The sequence below is a fragment of the Neodiprion virginianus genome, chromosome 4, assembly GCF_021901495.1.
Source record: "Neodiprion virginianus isolate iyNeoVirg1 chromosome 4, iyNeoVirg1.1, whole genome shotgun sequence".
Classification (NCBI taxonomy): domain Eukaryota; kingdom Metazoa; phylum Arthropoda; class Insecta; order Hymenoptera; family Diprionidae; genus Neodiprion; species Neodiprion virginianus.
In genome coordinates this window covers 11,000,001-11,007,500 of record NC_060880.1, presented here as the reverse complement: position 1 = coordinate 11,007,500, position 7,500 = coordinate 11,000,001, and the positions used below count along the sequence as shown (strand labels likewise).

Genomic DNA, 7,500 nt, shown 5'->3' with positions numbered 1-7,500 from the left:
AGACAGAGCTGTGCATTCGGATGCGTTGAGTGTCAGCCCCATGCTCGCTGCCGTCTCCTCAACCTTCAAAAGTGCCCTCTGCATCCCCCATTTGGATGCAGTTATGATGGTCAGGTCGTCCGCGAAGGCGAGACATGAAACCCGCTCGCCTTCGAGGTTGAACCCGACCTCAGAGGGCACGACCGCAAGGATTTTATTTGCGATCAGGTTGAAGAGAATCGGTGAGAGGGGATCTCCCTGCCGGACTCCGCGCCGGACAGGTACCGGTTGGGAAATCCTTCTGTCCGCCGCCAGCCTGGTGGTAGCACCTATATACAGCTCGACCACATAGCTTACCAGACCAGCTGGTAGGCCGAGCTGTCCGACGATCGTCGCGAGCGCAGCGTGGCTCACCGTGTCGAATGCCTTAGCAACATCGAGGGTGGCCACGTGCAACTCGCGTCGCAGCGTGCGGGCCGTCCATAAGATGGAATCTAGGACGGCCGTGTTCTCGGCCGTACCATCGGCCGCGATGAAGGCACGCTGCCGATCGTCGGTTAGGTTGGCTGATCTAAGGCGGACAGCGAGGATGCGGTGTAGTTGACGAACCACTACCGAGCTGATCGAAATCGGTCGGTAGTCCCCAGGGTTCTCCGGTACCTTTTTCTTCGGGATGAAGATTGTCCGGCTCTGCAGGAGTTGTCTAGGAAATCCCCCCCTGAGCATGACGATATTATAGAGGAGCGCGCGGATGGATGACGACACCGCGCGCCACTGCCTCGCCGTGACCATGTCTGGACCGGGTGATGACGACACGGGGACCTTGATGACATCAATCTCCTCAGCGGAGATTGGGTCCCACGTGTAACGTAGCTCGGGTTTCTCAGGCGGGATCCTGGAAGGACCTGGGTAATCCCTTGAGGGGTGCCCCAACAGTGGGCCCCAGTGCGCGACCAACTCATCCAGTGTATGGTTGGTCGAACTGGGGCCCCCTTCCAGGATCTCCCGAGCCACGTGACGTCTATTGTTTTTCCACCCGGTCTGGACTCTGGCATATTCTCGGCGGCGCAGTGTCCTCCTCGACGGCGGCTTTCCGTTCCTCTGGCGGATTGGGTTCGCGGCCGGCTCGCGGCGCCTAGATCCAGCTGCAGCGGCTGCAGGGGGAAATACCCTGCCTAACCATTCAATTATGGCGGCGTCAGTATTTCCCCCATTCAGAGCATCATCAGCGATGTCGACCAACTCGTTGGCACGATGATGCTCCTCTTGCCGGGCTATCTCGATTAGACGACGTATGGCTCCGGCAAGGTCCTGCCCCCAAGGAGTAGCGGGAGCAGGTGCCGCTGGGGTGGGTGGTGGTACCCTTGCTGGATCTGCGGAGGGAGAGCGTTGACGCGGTGATGGCATGGAGCGGCTCCTTCGTCCCCGTAATCTGGCAGGGGACCCAGGGGGCGTATGGGCAGCCGCAAGGTCTCGTCGGGCTGCCTCAACCATTGTCCGGTAGTCCGGCCGGCGCCGGACTCCTTTAATTGCCTCCTGGGTCCTACCGGGGACCAGAGCGAGGAGGTGGAGGTTCATAAACCTCACTCTCCGCTCGGTGGCCTGAGCCTCCTCCCGTGCCATCATCCGCAGTTCCTCATCCCTCCACCTTAGCTTGGCGCCGGGCAGTTCGATGGCCGCGTTAGCTTCCAAAGGGTGTCGTATCCTGCGGTGAACTCCAAGCCCTCGCTTCGTGGCGAAGTCCTGCTCGCAGTCACCGCAGGCATACCGCTCGGGTGCTGGTTCAGGGTCAATAGGGTGCGGTTCATTATCAGGGGCTGGGGTGGGGTCGTCCACTACCCCCACAGCCACCTCCGTGGGATCGGCTAACTCCCCCCGGGTACTTGTTTCAGCAGGCCCGCCGGGCTGAGGCACTCGGCGGGTTCTGCTTTTAATTCTTTTTCTTTGCGGGCCCGCTGAAAGTTAGTGGGGAGGGCTCGCAACCCCCCCCACCCTTAAGCCCCCGCCGTTTATCGGCCGCCCGCCAGTGACCGGTCGGTGGGCACGTGACGACTCCCCGAGGGGAGCCGCCTTTGAGCGGCCGACAGCCAATCGTCGTTAGCTGGATGCGGGTTGTAAATACCCGCACCCATTGCCCGACTCTCACCACGAGGAGGTGACGGTTGGCACATGTGTGTTGCAGCTAGGACGTCGCGAGCACTCTACCACAGCTCCGACACACAGCCACAACCCACTTAGGAGAGTCATAGTTACTCCCGCCGTTTACCCGCGCTTGCTTGAATTTCTTCACGTTGACATTCAGAGCACTGGGCAGAAATCACATTGCGTCAACACCCGCTAGGGCCATCGCAATGCTTTGTTTTAATTAGACAGTCGGATTCCCCCAGTCCGTGCCAGTTCTGAGCTGACCGTTGAATGGCGGCCGAAGAGGACGACGGCAACGGCGAACCGCCGCCGAAGCCTCGCAGCAAGGAAGATCCGCGGGAGGCCAAGGCACGGGACCGAGCTCGGATCCGGTTATTACCATCACCTCGCCCAGGCCCGGCACGTCAGCCAAACCCGCTTCCCGACCAAGCCCGACACGCCCCGATCCTCAGAGCCAATCCTTATTCCGAAGTTACGGATCCAATTTGCCGACTTCCCTTACCTACATTAGTCTATCGACTAGAGGCTCTTCACCTTGGAGACCTGCTGCGGATATGGGTACGAACCGGCGCGAGACCTCCACGTGGCCCTCTCCTGGATTTTCAAGGTCCGAGGGGAAGATCCGGACACCGCCGCAACTGCGGTGCTCTTCGCGTTCCAAACCCTATCTCCCTGCTAGAGGATTCCAGGGAACTCGAACGCTTATACAGAAAAGAAAACTCTTTCCGGATCTCCCGACGGCGTCTCCAGGTCTTTTTGGGTTACTCCGACGAACTCTCTTGCGAGGGCCCGACTTGTAAACGGTTCCGCTGCCGGGTTCCGGAATAGGAACCGGATTCCCTTTCGCCCGACGGGTGTGTCACATTTCAAACCGCGCGCGCCCACGCCGGGGGGAACGCCGAGCGAGGCCCGACGTTCGCACAATCACCGGCGTCACGACGCGCGTGTCAGGCATAGAAATACACCAACATCGTCATCGGATTTCTCCTAGGGCTTAGGATCGACTGACTCGTGTGCAACGGCTGTTCACACGAAACCCTTCTCCACGTCAGTCCTCCAGGGCCTCGCTGGAGTATTTGCTACTACCACCAAGATCTGCACCGACGGCGGCTCCAGGCAGGCTCACGCCCAGACCCTTCTGCGCACACCGCCGCGACCCTCCTACTCGTCAGGGCTTCATGACGGCCTAGGCCGCCTCGTATGCCGCTGACGGCCGAGTATAGGCGCGACGCTTCAGCGCCATCCATTTTCAGGGCTAGTTGCTTCGGCAGGTGAGTTGTTACACACTCCTTAGCGGATTCCGACTTCCATGGCCACCGTCCTGCTGTCTTAAGCAACCAACGCCTTTCATGGTATCCCATAAGCGTCGACTTTGGCGCCTTAACTCGGCGTTTGGTTCATCCCACAGCGCCAGTTCTGCTTACCAAAAGTGGCCCACTTGGCACTCTGATCCGAGATCTCGTGGCTTCATAGTTCAAGCAAGCCAGAGATCTCACCCATTTAAAGTTTGAGAATAGGTTGAGGTCGTTTCAGCCCCAAGGCCTCTAATCATTCGCTTTACCGGATGAGACTCGTGTACGTTTTGTATGCGAGTGCCAGCTATCCTGAGGGAAACTTCGGAGGGAACCAGCTACTAGATGGTTCGATTAGTCTTTCGCCCCTATACCCAGTTCCGACGATCGATTTGCACGTCAGAATCGCTACGGACCTCCATCAGGGTTTCCCCTGACTTCGTCCTGACCAGGCATAGTTCACCATCTTTCGGGTCCCAACGTGTACGCTCTGGGTGCGCCTCTTCTCGCAAGGAGAACGAGACGCCCCGGGAGTGCGGGGCCGCATCGTGACGCGGCCCATCCTCCCTCGGTCAGCGCTGGGCTGACCTTTACTTTCATTTCGCCTTTAGGTTTGCTCGTCCCAATGACTCGCGCACATGTTAGACTCCTTGGTCCGTGTTTCAAGACGGGTCCTGAAAGTACCCAAAGCAATAGCGTCGCCGACCGGTATTTGATAATTCGAACGAGCCAGCCAGAGGACACCGCCAGCCAACAGCTGGCCAGGCCCGGGGACGGCGCTAGGTCCGACCACCGGGAATCGCTGACCGCGCTTGCGGCGGGCCCGACGCAGTTCAATGCGGCTCTATACCGTGGGGGTACCGCCGGGCAGCCGGACGGGCAACCGGGGGTCTGCCCCGACGAGAACGCCGAGACAGGCAGCCGACCGGGCCTTAGACCGACACCCAACGGGTCGCGACGTCCTACTAGGGGAGAAGTGCACGCCGGCGCCGCCGGACATTGCACCGCGACCGAGTGCCGTGGACGCGAGGTCCCGACATCACGAGCCGCGGCGAAGCCTGCGTCGCTGACGATGAATCTCCCCGTTCGATCTTTCGGGTTTCTCAGGTTTACCCCTGAACGGTTTCACGTACTCTTGAACTCTCTCTTCGAAGTTCTTTTCAACTTTCCCTCACGGTACTTGTTCGCTATCGGTCTCGTGGTCATATTTAGCCTTAGATGGAGTTTACCACCCACTTAGAGCTGCACTCTCAAGCAACCCGACTCTGAGGAGAGATCCTCCCGTGGCGCGTCCCGGTCACTACGGGCCTGGCACCCTCTGCGGGTAAGTGGCCCCATTTAAGATGGACTTGGACGCGTGCCGACGCCCCGGGATAAGTGGATCCTCCCAAACACTACATTTCCCGGCGGCAGAACCGCGGGATTCAGTGCTGGGCTGTTTCCTGTTCGCTCGCCGCTACTAAGGAAATCCTAGTTAGTTTCTTTTCCTCCGCTTAGTAATATGCTCAAATTCAGCGGGTAGTCTCGCCTGCTCTGAGGTCGTCGTAAGATTGCGAGTCCGTCGTCGGCGACGGTCGTTCGTTCAAGAACAGGACCGTCGACACGGACGAGGACACAACGTATCTCATTCATACGTTCGGGCCACGGAAACGACCGTAAACACGCTTGCCGTACGGGAGACTCGAGAGCCCCCCGCGGCGAAACGTGGAACGGAACTTGTTCACATGAGCGGCAAACCGACCGCGCGCGGTCTGTGTGTCGCCGTGCCGAATTCGTTCGTTCTCTCGACTATCGCTAGCACCGGAACGTGACGAACGGCAGCGACAGCTCGACCCCGCGATCTGCGGCGACGCGTCGTGACCGTGACATACGTGTTCGTTTGAGGCGACGCGGCCCGTTGCCGCGCGACCGGCGCGCGACACGGGCTGCGAACGCCCAGTCATTCGCTCGCGAAGGCAAGGTGCGCTGTTCCCCCGGGGGGGTTACCGCGGCACCGTTGCCGACGGAGCAGTCTGTCGTTGTTAAACGACCCTCAGCCAGGCGTGGTCCGGGAATTGTATGCGTGGACCGCAATGTGCGTTCGAAATGTCGATGTTCATGTGTCCTGCAGTTCACAAGTTGACGCGCAATTAGCTGCGTTCTTCATCGACCCACGAGCCAAGTGATCCACCGTTCAGGGTAATCATATATGTGAATTTTGCATTGAAAATGCTAAAATTACGGTTGTTACCGGCTTTCTGTGGTCGTGAGCGCGGCGCCGCGTGCGTCAGCCCTTGCGCGGTTGCGCGCGGGAAGGAACGCGCGCCGCGCGTCAAATTTCGTTCGTGCGATAGTTCAAGAGCCGACGTCGCCTCGAGTTCACGGGTCGTCTCCGCCGGGATGAACCGGCGCCGGACCCGATCGGCTCGCAATGCAAACGATTGACGGCGGACGGCAGTGGGCCGCGTCAGCGAGTCCCGGGCATCGCTGCCCTCGACGCTGACGCGAGCTTCCTCGTACGGGCGAAAATTCTCTTCGAAGCCTACCGCGTTCGCGGCCTGCGTCCGGGGTGTAACGGCGTTGCACCGAGGACACCCGGGCGCAGACAGGCTGCCCGCGAAGAAGCGCTGAGACCAGCTTCGCACGTTTCCCTCGTACGACCTGACCGGGTCGAACGAGTCGAGGCGGACCGCGGAGCGGTCCCCTCTCGGCACCGAGTCGGCCGGAGGCGCGAACGACCCGCCGCTGCTCCGCGCTGGACGCGGAGCGACGGGTCGACGCCTCGGCGCGAGTCGGTCGTCGGGCGGTTTTAGCCGGCGACTGCGCTCGTCGCGACCGCGGCGAACGCCGGACCCATCGGATCCGGCGTCAGCACCGCGCTCGTTGTCACGACGATTGTGTTGCGCGCCGCGGCAACCGGGCCCGACCGTTACGTCGTTCAAAGTTTTGTGTAATTTTGTTTGCGACACGTGGGCGTGACACGCCGCTCTCGCGGCGAGACAGCCCCGCGCGCTTACGAGTCGCTGCTTCGGCAGTACGAAACGTTAATGATCCTTCCGCAGGTTCACCTACGGAAACCTTGTTACGACTTTTACTTCCTCTGAATGATCAAGTTTGGTCATCTTCCCGGCAACATCGGCAATGCCGAGACATTGCCGCGTACCAGTCCGAAGACCTCACTAAATCATTCAATCGGTAGTAGCGACGGGCGGTGTGTACAAAGGGCAGGGACGTAATCAACGCGAGCCTATGACTCGCGCTTACTGGGAATTCCTCGTTCATGGGGAATAATTGCAAGCCCTAATCCCTAGCACGAAGGAGGTTCAGCGGGTTACCCGGGCCTTTCGGCCAGGGAAGACACGCTGATTCCTTCAGTGTAGCGCGCGTGCGGCCCAGAACATCTAAGGGCATCACAGACCTGTTATTGCTCAATCTCGTGCGGCTAGAAGCCGCCTGTCCCTCTAAGAAGATTTATTTGTACGCCGGTAGTAAAAACCGCCCGACCGAGGCCGGGGGCCTTCGAGATACCGGAAGGTACGCCTATTTAGCAGGCTAGAGTCTCGTTCGTTATCGGAATTAACCAGACAAATCGCTCCACCAACTAAGAACGGCCATGCACCACCACCCACCGAATCAAGAAAGAGCTCTCAATCTGTCAATCCTTCCGGTGTCCGGGCCTGGTGAGGTTTCCCGTGTTGAGTCAAATTAAGCCGCAGGCTCCACTCCTGGTGGTGCCCTTCCGTCAATTCCTTTAAGTTTCAGCTTTGCAACCATACTTCCCCCGGAACCCAAAAGCTTTGGTTTCCCGGAAGCTGCCCGCCGAGTCATCGGAGGAACTTCGGCGGATCGCTAGCTGGCATCGTTTATGGTTAGAACTAGGGCGGTATCTGATCGCCTTCGAACCTCTAACTTTCGTTCTTGATTAAAGAAAACATTTTTGGCAAATGCTTTCGCTTCTGTCCGTCTTGCGACGATCCAAGAATTTCACCTCTAACGTCGCAATACGAATGCCCCCATCTGTCCCTATTAATCATTACCTCGGGGTTCCGAAAACCAACAAAATAGAACCGAGGTCCTATTCCATTATTCCATGCACACAGTATTC

General features: G+C 59.2%; 2 non-coding genes and 1 pseudogene across 2 annotated transcripts in view; all 3 read right to left on the bottom strand.

Annotated features, from left to right (window-relative positions):
• Nucleotides 1-4,958, bottom strand: part of LOC124304217 (uncharacterized) — a 7,662-nt pseudogene extending 2,704 nt beyond the window's left edge.
• Nucleotides 4,959-5,442: 484 nt separating this feature from the next.
• On the bottom strand, nucleotides 5,443-5,597 carry LOC124304259 (5.8S ribosomal RNA). Its single transcript, XR_006908140.1, has one exon. It is a non-coding gene; the product is annotated as a 5.8S ribosomal RNA (ribosomal RNA).
• Nucleotides 5,598-6,440: 843 nt separating this feature from the next.
• The window catches only part of LOC124304197 (small subunit ribosomal RNA), a 1,913-nt gene continuing 853 nt past the window's right edge, over nucleotides 6,441-7,500 (bottom strand). Inside the window, exon 1 of the ribosomal RNA XR_006908097.1 lies at nucleotides 6,441-7,500. This exon is cut by the window's right edge and continues 853 nt beyond it. This is a non-coding gene — a ribosomal RNA (small subunit ribosomal RNA).